The following is a 13,367-nucleotide window of genomic DNA, read 5'->3' on the forward strand; positions in this document are numbered from 1 at the left end:
GACGTGCTCGACTTTTAAATGAGAAAATTCGTGAAATTATGAGTGTGTGAATCAGTTATTAGGCGTCAAGTTATTTAAGAGTGATGATGGTATTATTATAGAATAGCTTATTTGCGTCCCCTAATAACTTTAATAGAGCTAACAAGATGAAAATAATATTAGTTTTAACGATTACTGTTATTATTCTTAAAGCATTTTGTGAAGCCAAAGAGTACATATAGATCAACTTAAATGAAATGCAAATGTTTATCGCCTCTATAAAACATGATGATATTTAATCCAGTGTTTCAAATGTAGATTAAATCAATCTTTATTGTTGATATATTTATTTTTTAAAGTGAAACTTTTTATGTAAAGGAGGACTAATATTTACGAGATTTTGCCGTGTGAAAGTGATTACCCTTAATAGCTTTTAGCGGTTCGTTTGTGCATCGCAATCCAATAAAAACTCTAAAATTGTACAGTGAGGGAAAGAAAAAAAAATATTACACTGAATAACTTGTGTTCTAATGATTGGAGTTTCACTTATCAAGTGCTAAATTCAAATTGTTGACTTCAAATATGTTACTGGGTATTAATTGACAAATTAAACTCTAAATATTTATCTATAAAAAGCCTAAATACCTTAACACTATGCGGTCCGCATATATTTAGTGCTGAGTTGAACATGTAACCGGTTCAATGTAAGTTGCTCCGCTTTGTAAAATAGTATTTTCTAGTGGTAGCTAAATTTAAGTTACTTTTGGTTTAGTATTTTTCATTATATGTAATTTTTTCTCCACTAAATATCAAAAGTTATAAGTATGATTTGAAATGCAACGTTAAAGCATCTAACTACTGGTTACTATATTAAAAAGTAGGCGTAACTATCTTTCTTGAAGGAATTTTACTATATAATTTGCTACCACTTTATTAAAACTATTCCAGAAAGCGGAGCAGTTGGCATCCCTGTACTTTATTGTCCCTTGACAAAATGTCACACGAATATCAGGTTGCAACGCGCGACATCTATGTGTTGTCACCGGCAGCTAACGTTTGGTTTTCACGTGACAACACGTTGATGTCAAGGTGTCACCGGACATGAAAGTGTTAATATTCATTGGCGGTTTGTTTGTGGATCACAATCACATTATAGCAATTTCTTAAAGTGGATTCCATATAGTGGATCACAATAAGTGGATCTACCAATAAAGATATTAAAATTGAACAGGTAGGGTAAAAGAAAAAAGAAAAACCTCAATAGATTACGTTTTAGTGATTAAATTTCACTAACTTCTACTTTTAATAGTTCAAATTGTTAGACTCATATGAGTTACTCAGTATTAATTAAAAAAAATAAACCCTTAATAATTATTTATAGAAAACTTAAATACCTTAGCCATTTTTCCTTAGTCACTTTCTAGTGGATCACAATCTCAACATTATAATAATTCTTAATAGTGGATCACAATCACTTATAGTTCTTTATAGTGGATCAATTAAAACTACGCAGTGAGGGTAAAAGGGAAAACAATATCACCCAGAAACTGTTATGTTCTAATGATGGGATTTTCACAAATATTTATTGATGCAGGCTTATGAACCCAATATTTTTTTATATTTTATTTTATAATATAATGTTGTGTTGAATAGTTGATCAAATTCTGAGTTTAGGACTATCAATGTTCAACTCCGAAACCTAGTAACTTTGAACCAGGGCTCGAAAAAACTCAGAAATTTTACCCGTCCTCGAGGACGGCTTGTCCAACAATGTACCCGTCCTCCTTTTAAACTAACCCGTCGCTTCTAAATAAATAAAAATATAATATTCTCTTATTTATTACAAACATTTATATAAATTGCACAATGAATTAGTAGTTACTAGGATTACAAATACTGGAATTACATTATACAGTAATGAAAGAAATACTAGGTTACTAATAGTAACTTAATATTTCGTTTATGAAATAATTTATTTTTTTATGAAATAATTTAAATGACAAAGGTCAATTTATCTGGAATGTCAATTAACAGGAAAATGGCCGTCCGCACGGACGTCGCATTCGAGAAATTCGTTGTCCTCGGGGAATTTTTGACCGCCTTTGACGGGCTGTTTTTCGAGCCCTGCTTTGAACCCAACCCAGGAAACAAAGGAACTCCTAAATGAATGAGAACTGTGGAAAACTAGCCTTCGTAGATGACTTTTGACACCTTTGACCACTGGGTAACCAGTGATCCCATTTACGCAATCACAATTTTCTCTCCTTTGTAATTAATCGTCATTATATTCTTTTATTTTTTAACTTTTCATTCGCTTAAAGCGATTGAAAAGTATCGATTAAACGGCGTGTGTTGCATTTTAGTATCAATTGTTATCTACAGGCTTTAAAAGTAAATCATTTTAAATAAACCTCTCTTCCCCACAAGGTAGGGTAAAATGGGAGGGGAGTGTTGAAGGGAAAATCCCATCCCCTACAATCCACCTAGTCCGTTATCTAACAAAGATCTAACTAATATCTACATGGCCTCAACTTTTGATCATGGAAATTATGAAGGGAAAAAAAAAATTATGTTTTGATTCATTCACAATCTAGTTTACCATGGGGGCTACTGTGCGGTAGCCCATAGTCACGTGACGAGGCGTTGAGGGGGCGGATCACACCATGATAGGTATCTCAGTGATAAAAATCTCACTTTCGAAGTACTTTACGTCTCGCTGGAAATGGTAAATGTTCAATCTTACTTGTTTTGACGTAAGACGTGATGGTGTTATTCATTTACTGTGAAAATAATGTTTTGACTGCGGATTTATGAAATGTTTTGGACCAAAAAACTCAGGGCGTGGACGGAGTTTTTTAATTGAATTTATGTAATGCGGTTTTTTAAAAAAAAGAATTATCAAAAGAAGTATGCGGTCAGTCTGCGATGTTGTACGCAGTAACGTCATGGCTTAGAGAAAGTTTAATTAATAATATTAATGATAAATGAAATTGCTTTTATTATAGAGAACTTCACTGGTTCAAAATACGTGTAGTTTTTAAGATTACCCGTTTCAAATATATACTCCAGGCTATTATTTTAGAAAACACATTAATAAAACTACGTGTACAGTAAGTAAATACTCTTTTTCAGGAGGTTATATTTTGTATCCTTAAATTTGTATCCAGAAGAATTTGTTATTCAAAGCGTTACTTTAGTAAGCTTCGGAATTTCTTGGAGAATTTTTAGCACAACAAGTAGAAACATGTCATTGCCTACCAGAACATTGAGGGGATGCTTCATATAAAAACTGTCTCGAACAATTTGTAAATATGGCTAGTTTATTGCATCAAGCACTTCAATTCGACAAAGCTACGTATCGGATCATTCAAAGCTGAAAGTTCTTCTATTTCAGTGTCTTCCTTTCCTCGAAATCTTTAAACATTTAAAACGATGAAAAAACAAAAATCAACAATCAATTTGAGCAAATTAATAAGTTTGCATGAATTCAGTGAATACAGAGTTCCAACAGATCTTAGAAAAATTTCATAGTGGTAACGAAAACGAGACAAACCAAATGATTTTTTATGTCAGCAACCACCACTATATATTATTATGTAAAGATAATCATTAATTCTCATTTTCTCTTAGAAGTAATATAAGGGTCATTCTCACGAAAACTGTCATTTTTCAGTTCATAAAATCCCAAAAAAGTAAAGTGAATAAAAAGCTCTGAAACTTTTTATATTAATAGAAATATGTAATGGCATTATAAAGAAAGTATATATATATATCCTATAAATTATACTTAATATTTAAATTAATTAATTAATTTCACTGTTTAAAAAGTGAAGGAATGACATTTTATTTTAATAAATGTTTTTCTCTAAGTTACAGCTACCTCAAGTTTGAAAACGATAACATACTAAGTATATCTAATATTTATTATAATTTAGTTTTATATATTTAATGGTTTTTACAGGTTTGGGAAATAAAATTGGCTGCCACGATTGAGCAAAAAAAAATTTTAAAATATACTCATCTTGAATCATTCCCTCAATTCAGCATCATTCCCTCACTTTATACACTAGTGAGAAAATGACAAATTTAATAAAATTTAAAAATAACAGTTAGGCCTAATTTATTTCAGAAATCAATCACATACAATTATAGTCACACAAGAAAGCAACATATAATTATCCACTTTCTCGATGAAGTTGTATTTTATTTTACTCTAAAAAACGACATGAGGGAATGACAAATGTAAAAAATTTTACCTGGTTTGATTTATTCCACAGCAAAGCTTCTTTAAGTTGAAGATGGAAACATACTACAATTTTGTTCTATGATGCCAGTTGTTAACTGCTAACGTTTTTATTAAAATATTTTTATTCTAAGAAGTTTGCAAGTGATAAGAACATTGTTGTGAGGGAATGATGCGAAACACTAGGGACAAAGTTTAAAATAGTGCAGTGTTAATATTTTTATCAAAAATTAAACTTAAAATTGATTTTCTGAAATCTATAATTCAATATTCTGAAATAAAAAACACGAATTTGTAAATATTTTTTTTTAAATTTCAGAAACAATTTTTTCTTTTTTTAAATCAACAGTGGGGACAAGTGAGGGAATGACATATTGGTATATTTTAATTATCTAAAATAAATAATTGATAATTTTATTTTTATTCTTTTGTTAGCCTGCATTCTGAAGGACACTTTCCCTGAAAATTTTTTTTTTCGTAAGTTGTAAAACAAACATAAAATGTATTGGGGACATGAAAATGACTGTTTTTGCGAGAATAACCCTAAAGATAACTCTCTCCAACCATAATTGTAAAAAAAAAAAAAAAAAAAAAAAAAAAAAAAAAAAATCACACGTTTGACAGAGTGGGCAACTTACTCCGAGTTGTAAAACAATATTTTCTAGCGGTAGCCAAGTTTAAATTATTTTTTAGTTAAGTATTTTTCATTTTAAGTAATTTTTCCACCACTGCATATCACAAAAATTCCAAGTATCATACGTAATACAACTTTATTGCAGTTATCTCGTGGTGACATTTTTAAACAGTAAGCGTATTTCAGAGATGCCAACTTGCTCCGGACAGCAAATATATATTTTAAAGTGGTAGTTTATCAATTGTGATTCTTAGTTTAATAAATTCAATTTAGAAGATTTTTATCCACCACTATTGCTAAATGATTCATACGCTTATATTATTCACCACTTTGTAGTTCTTATGTCATGCTATACCTTGTAAAAAGCAAGCAAAGATAGGTAAATATTTGCAAAATTTACTTGTAATTATTTACCGTTTTTTTAATTATTTTGGCGTATCCGGAGCAGTTGGCATCTCTGGTATTTATCCTTATTCAGCGAATTTTACAATTTGATTCGCTACCAATGTTTGAAAACTTATTCAGATAGCTGCGCAGTTCGTACCCCTAGTATGCGTAACAATAAATGTGTGAAACCTGATTTTTTATCATTAAAGTAGTGAATTAAAATAGGTAGCTTTAGTTAACATTAACGTGAATTTACTGACACAGTTCAATTTTTTTAATACCTATGGAATCTATAAAAGTGGTATATTTATATATTTTTGTTTTCTTTTGTAAGTTTGATTTATATATGTATCGTGGTGATCTAATTTATTCTAAACCAAGTAAATGTAAATTAATAACTAAATAATCTTTGTCGTAGAATTCGAATGCTCTGCTTAGATACAAAGTTGTAGATTTCGAAAAAGTGAGTTTAATTTAGTGTTATACTAATTTCTATGGAGATTGAGGAGGAAAAACTGAATTTACTATAAAGGAATATGAAACCAGTACAACTGAGCATCAAATAAGCTAAATAAATAAATAAACATTAATATTCAAAAATAACTGAAAGCTTTTTTAAAAAACAATATTCAAGAAGCATAACTATGTAAATCAATACTTCATGCATTGTTGTAAAAATTTAAAAACAGCCTAACTCGACCTTAACTTGAAATCTCTCAAACAACCGAATAAAAAGGGCTTTTCAAATCCTTACAGAGCAATTTTTCATCAGTAACAGTCTTAAATTATAATTTTTTTAATATATTTTCTTCATTTATAAATAAGAATGTAGCTACTTTTATGCATTCATTCTCGGTACAAAGATGTTTCACACGTAGATAATATCTATCAATGACTAAAATTTTATTTATCTGTATGCACCTCATGTCGGACAAAACTACAGCATTTGCCCTACATTTATTTATTCTTCGAAAACACTTTACGAACGCCAGGTTTAAAAAATCCATAGTTCAAGAACAGAAGAATTCAATTAGGGATCCAGATTATCAAATACCATCGGCACAAACTTAACGTACACTTGCACGAGTCCGTTAATGCACCCCCCCCCCCTTAAAAATTTAGATCCAGATACCCGCCCTATCATTAGAACAGAGTGCCGTTTTTCTCTTTGGGCAAAAAACCAATTACGAGATTTTTCCAAGTTGAATATTGTCTGTGCCATTTCGTATTCGTGGTCTGTAATAACACATGAATGTTATTAAGCTTGGTTATTTTATGGCTCCGTGTTGAGGTGTTAGCCTCCTGCTGTCTTATCGGGTGTTAATGGTTATGGTCTAGAACTATTAGTGTGTTAAAAGCAAGGGCCAGATAGAGGTAAGATAAGACTGTTATGGAATAAGATCTGGTTCGATTTTTATGTGCGCTGCGACTAAGCATTATAATAATTCAGGAGGCCCGGAAAGATTCGTTTTTTTTTTCTTTCTTCAACTATCAGAGAAGAATATAAAATTAAAACAAGTTTTATATCTGATGACAATCATGCCCAACCAGGAAAATTATTTCTTATTTACTAGGGACATAAACAGTATAGGTTTTAATTGCAAATAATGGAGAGAAAAAAATTGCGAAATTTATTAATTGGTACGAGATAAATTAATTGTAAATCAATTAATTGTTATCTGAGGATCGTATATTAATAATTATGTAGAATTTCTTTCTAAAATTTCAAAAAATGAAAAAAACTTCAAAAGAAGAGAAAAAAAAACGTAGTTAAAAAAGTATATAGATTCTAAAAAAAGGCAATAACGTAGTTTGAGTATTCGTAGTTTGAATATTTTATAGAGAATATTACTTTAATTTTTATTAATTAAATATTTCATTTTAATTTTCATGCTCGAAAATAAAATTTTGTTGTTGGATATGTACGATCTAACCAATAAGTTTTTAATTGAAACACATTAGCATTAGGAAACACTAATTCTCATTTTTGGAAAAACCATAACAGGTGAGTAAAAATGTTAGAAGTGGTACAAACTCAATTCATTCTTGTTTATTTAATTATTTAATGGTAACTACCAAGAAAACATGTATTGTAAACTATTCATATTTAAAGCTAAGAAATTCTTTGCCATAACTTTCAATAATACCCTAAAAAATTTGCAAATTTTAATATTTTTAATAGGTTTTTCTTTTTATTTCAACACTTTTTATGTTTTTGTTTATATGTGGCATCCTTGCTATAATTTAGACAAGCCTACTGTAATAGGAGAAAATTTTTAAAAGGTGTTAAAACTATTTCATTTTCCATTTATCTTTATTAGAAATAATTCAGGCCAAGAAAATTTTAAGAAATGGCTAGGAAAAGAACAAAAGGATTCAGTTAAGATACCCGAAGAAATATTTCTAATTAAATATTTGGGGTAGTGGTGTTTCCCACTTTGATGATTGGTATTACCACTTTGCAAATGCATACCTGCCAACTTTTCCGGATTTTGCGGAAGATTTTATTTTCATATTTAAAGTGGTAGTAATTAAAAACTATTTTTTTCTTTTATAATCCTAATCTTTAAATGATATGGATCACCACTATTCTTACAAAAATTAAGCACATATATTAATATGCGTTACTGTCATGGTTGTCAACTTAAGTTTTCTCAAATACAACGTATTTGTTTGCTTAAAATTGAAGTTTTAATTCCATTTTAATACCACTGGGAAAAATGATAATGGAAGGGATTAAAAGTTGGCAGGTATGCAAATGATATTACCACTTGACTTATCCTTTGACATGTGGTATTGCCAGGACGTCACTATAATAGTTTCCTGACTATCTATTGCTTGTTTAATCTTTGCTTTGTCGTTGACAAAATTTTCTAAATCTCGTGTAAACATGCAAATAACTGTATATATTTTCCATATTACTTTCCATTTTTTTATACCTGCATATATGTTAATCTTAGTCTTACCCCTTGTAAATATTACTTCAATTAGTTTAATCTCATTTATGTTTAATTTCTAATTAATTTTATAATATGTTCAATCGATTGGTTTTCCACTCATGACATTACTATTTGGTGATTTGTACCCCTTCTCCCCAAATCTACTGCTACTACACACATTTCTCATTATATGACTCAATCACGACAGTGCATTGAGATTTGAGCTATATATTAATTTTCTAACTCGGCGAAGATAATTAGATAGAATTTATAGTGATAGCGACAAAGTTTATTATATCTTTAATAAACTTTTGCCTACTTATTCTCTAGATTTCTAACAATTTATAAAAAAAATTTAAGAATGACTTCGCAGTTTTTGATTGTTGTCGGTACATTTTTATTGGCCTGAAAATCATATGGATCCGATTTTACCACAATAAATTCTAAATTTTTTTGGCTGCCATCAGCATAAAATTAATAAATGTCATTAAGGTATTGTACTTCTGTAAAACATTTCTGTATCCCAAATTTAAAAGTAATTCAACATGCATTTTTCTTATTTTACTTTGCAGTAATTACGTTTTTGATTATGATTGGGCTCTAAATTAATAGTTTAAAACAAAAGGAGTTCTTTCCTTTTAATAAATTACGTAATTCAACGATATTCTCTATTATCCTTACCGTTAAAAAGATTCACTAAATGATTTAGAACTTAACGATCAGTTTCATTCACACTGTGATGCATGCACAAATTATATTTGAACATGACAAATCCTAATTATCAAAAGAATCATTAAATTTCAAGAAATGAATGTTTGACATGGGGACTGGGGTAAAAGCGTTAAGCAAATAGAATTTTTTATAGTATACAGATTTATTTTAAGTGAATAATTTCAACTATCGTAGAAAAAGCTATTTTGTGCTAAGAGGCAAAAGTAGCCCGGCTCATCAACGCTGATGATTGCAAGGGGTTGATGAGTGGCAGTGAACAGGGGATTTACCCCCCTAGTTAACCAGCAACAGCCGAGTTACGTTTTTTTAGAATATTATTGTAAAAATAGTCCGAATGCAATGTGTTAATAAAATAAAGCAGAAGATACATAGCTTGGCTCTTTTTTTTTTTTTTTTTGAATAATACTAATAATTTTGAGAATATTTACTTATGCTTATAAATTTTTTGGACAGATTTATAAATTCCATATTTATCCAAATACTATCTTAGGCTGTTCAATGAAAAAAAAAAGTAATAAAAAATTGCTTCATGCACTGTCAAGGTTTTAAATGCAATAATAAAGAGGAATTTTATTTGAAAAAGTTTTGTAAATACATCTGAAATTCCTTGGATAATTGTATAACCATGTGACTTTTTTGAAATTTAAAAAAATCAGAAACTATTTAGCCGATTTAATTCAATTTTTTTTTATTTTGCCATTTAAAATTACTTTTTTTAACCTCTTCTCCCCTGAAGTATAAAGGAATATATATAAAAAATATTTTACAGTTCTAAATTTCCATTTTACTCGTCGGTTACCATGTCGGAAGAGAAGAGGTAACAATATCAAATGTCTCTTGGATATAGTGATTTAAATAATTATAGTTAAAATTAGGAAAAGGAAAATTTTTTAATAAAAGATTAGATAGGATGATAATAGTACAAATGTTTGTATGCTTATTGCTTCATAAAATATGGACAAACTCTTCTAATAAAATTTTTTAACTGGTTAAAAATTTTCAATTTTTTATAGTAGTTATTTTTAAATGAACAATTTCTACAAATGCTAATGATAGTCCTTAAACGCATGTTGACAGTTTCCCCACAAAACTCTCAAAAACTATTTTAAATGAGTGGAAAAAAATATCTATTATAAAATTTACTTAAATATGCAAATTTTTTATTAAATTACCGATTTTCTGCCTAATGCGCAAAGGTTTATTTACTTGGGAATTACCCATTTATACAACACAACTAATAAAAAATTCACAAACAAGTAGTTTTTTAATTTTCGTAAGTGTAGATATTTTCAAAAAAAGACATAATAATAAATTTGAATTCCACTTTACATATTCAATATAAGTTTTAACGTTAATTAATAAAAGTTACTTTATATATAACGTTATATAAACATTATACATATTTAGTATTCATATTTAAATGGAAATTATTATATCTGCATCAGTAATAAAAATAAGTTATCTACATTATATTTTTTGCTCTCATTTGGCGACAAAAACGCTTCTTGGCGTGTCTATCAACCATCTGCTTCGGTGCATTACCTGCTATAGATCGATGCAGACGGGATCCTACTATACTTCCAAACGGAGGTTAAAGTACTACTCAGAGACATAATTTCTTTACGCAGTGCAGAACATGAGTTAACTCTCATAAATATATATTTTTAATTTTAACGCTCATAAATATATTGGTAGAATGTTAAAATTTTAGTTATTTTTTTTAAAAAAATTATATAACAATATAGTTGTGTAAAAGATACAACGGCATGACTAGGATTGTCACATTTTTCCTTATCTTATGATGAATTTAATTTTAAAAAAAAGCTACACTTTTTATTTACATCCTGTTACACATTTTTTCCCTCCATGCAATGAAAGTTTGAATGAAACAGAATATAAATTATCCAGAAATCATCATAAAACAATTTCTTTCATTTTTAGTTGCAAAATTATTAAAATATCGTTAGTGCTGCCATCTACTAGTTCAGTCACGAACTGTTTCTACACCAGAAGCTCTGCAATCTTAGTTCAAGATTCTGAAATTAGGGAATTTACCTTAATATACAAAAATTCAAAACGTTATCAGTGACATAAACCAAAATATATTGAATTACTAGATTATTAATTCTATAATTAATTTATGGAGGTGGAATTGATGCTTTAAGTTCGCAAGAATAAAAAATATTAGAATTTTTGTATTTATGATTCACAAGTACCAAAAGACTAGAAAGTATTTTACTGAGATTTTTAGGTACAGCACGAATGCTTATAAATAATTATCGTGTTAAGATTAAAGTTTAATGAAATCTATGTTCAATGTTTTTTACGAATGTGCATATTTTAAGCGCATTTCTTATAAGTTGCATTATATATTTTTATTTATCTTTATATTTTTACTATCAACGCGAGTTTTAATCTATGATTAACTCTTTGTTAAAATTCAGCAAATGAAAAATTTCTGCAAAATATGTCGCATTTCTTATAAATTATTTAAAAGAAACAAAGTACATAGTCATCTTTGATAATATAATGATTTATATTTTAAATAACATAAAAAAATTTAAACTTCTAAATATCAAAAAAATTAAGGTTTCGAAATGAAGACGTTGAAAGTTGGTAGATAAAAAATTGGCAGTAAAACCATTTCATTTCTAGCGTATTAAAGAATAAATTTCTTTCTACAGTAGTAGAGTAAAGAGTAAATTTCTAAAAAAAAACCAAAAAAATTGTAAATTAAATATCCGTGTCTGTGTTACAGCTGCAAACGACCATATGAATTCCCAAAATTGACAGGAAATTAAAACTCTTAAAAATTAAGCAAATCTCATATATACTCGGTTATATTTCTTATGATTGTTATTCATAAGAAAAAAGATGTTTATTTTCCTTGCATTATTACAAATATTACAACAAAACTAATTTAAAATCTATTATCGATTCTTATTTTATCTAATTCCATTATTTAAAATCTAACCTAATTATGAAAGCAATTTAACGTTTCTGCCAATTGCCCTCTGATTTTAGCCGTAAGTTATTTAATAATAATGTGTCTCGTTCTTCTATGAGCAAAATCAATAATAATTTGGATACACAAAATTAAAAAATGCATTCATAAACAAAATACAAAACATGCGTCTATGTATGTATGTATATATATATATATAAAAAAATTTCAATATTGTTTTTCGAAGATATTCAGTTAGCATAAAAATTTTCAAGAAACTACTAACGCCAGTGGTGAATAATATGACATTTTTATTTAAATTCTAATAATGATTATCAATTCGATACGCTTTATTTATATACGTTTACTGAGCTATAAAATTTATCACATTTAATTATTATTCTAGCACAAAGAAGAATTGTGAAGATATCAAGATCTTTCATTGCATAAACAGTATTTAAAGGTTTTTATTGTCAATAATTATTGCCCACATCAATTCAAAACGTAGCAGTAAACAACAATTAAGCATTTCTGAAAACACTTCAATATTTATATCTAAAAACGCAACTCGAAAATTAGTCTGCGAGCATGGCATTAAACATCCAATTGAAATACCAGTTTGAAACTAATAACTACTGTTTAAAAAATGATTACAACATTAAAGTTTAAAAACACTATTAATAACAACTTACCGACTTTGAAAAGAATTGAAGAGAGTAATTGAAAAAACACTTATCCTTTTATTCTTTTAGCGGAATAAAAAAAAAGAGAACAGTTCATATTTTTCTTTTAATGCTTAAGTTCCTAGTCATAAAAGAAATAAAAACTTTCATTATTTTTTAAGCCATTTAGATTAGCTATGATGTAAGTTCAGCGATTAAGCCAAACAAAAGATATGTCTGATTTTAAGGGCAATTACAAGACAATATTCCTTTTTTTTCTTCCTTTTTCACTTTTCTCAGGATTTAAACAAGGTGTTTCACCATTAAAGCTTACATGAAGCATTGTATAAAAACTATAAATGCAACAGACCACCCAAATAATTTAAGGCGAGGTTCTTCAACAATTTTTTGTTCCAAAAATAAGTTTTACTGGTTAAGTTAGGGAATATTGTCAAAAGTGCTATTAGTCAAAATTACCCTTGGTCCAAGGATTTATCTCATTTTTAGTAAAATTTGATTCAGTTTTAGGATTCAATTGCTTTGATTCAGTTTTCAATTGTTTTAATTCAGTTTCAGGGTTGTGGAATCGCTTAAAAATGTTCCAATTCGAATTCAGACTTTTCTAATGACTAGTCTTCAATTCCGATGCTCTTGTAAAATTTTCTTCGCATACTTGGAAAATATTCATGTTACTACTATTGAGTAAATATTAATTCTAAATTATGCATTTTATCGCTTTATGTACGATTAGAGTTTAAAGTCTTTTTTTATCTAAAATTACAGTTTATATGAAAACATAACAGTGCAAGAAAAAATTTTAAAACAAAATGTTGTGGTAAACTATTAT

This window comes from Parasteatoda tepidariorum, chromosome 9 (assembly GCF_982258835.1).
Source record: "Parasteatoda tepidariorum strain Cologne lab strain chromosome 9, Ptep-v5.0, whole genome shotgun sequence".
Taxonomy (NCBI): domain Eukaryota; kingdom Metazoa; phylum Arthropoda; class Arachnida; order Araneae; family Theridiidae; genus Parasteatoda; species Parasteatoda tepidariorum.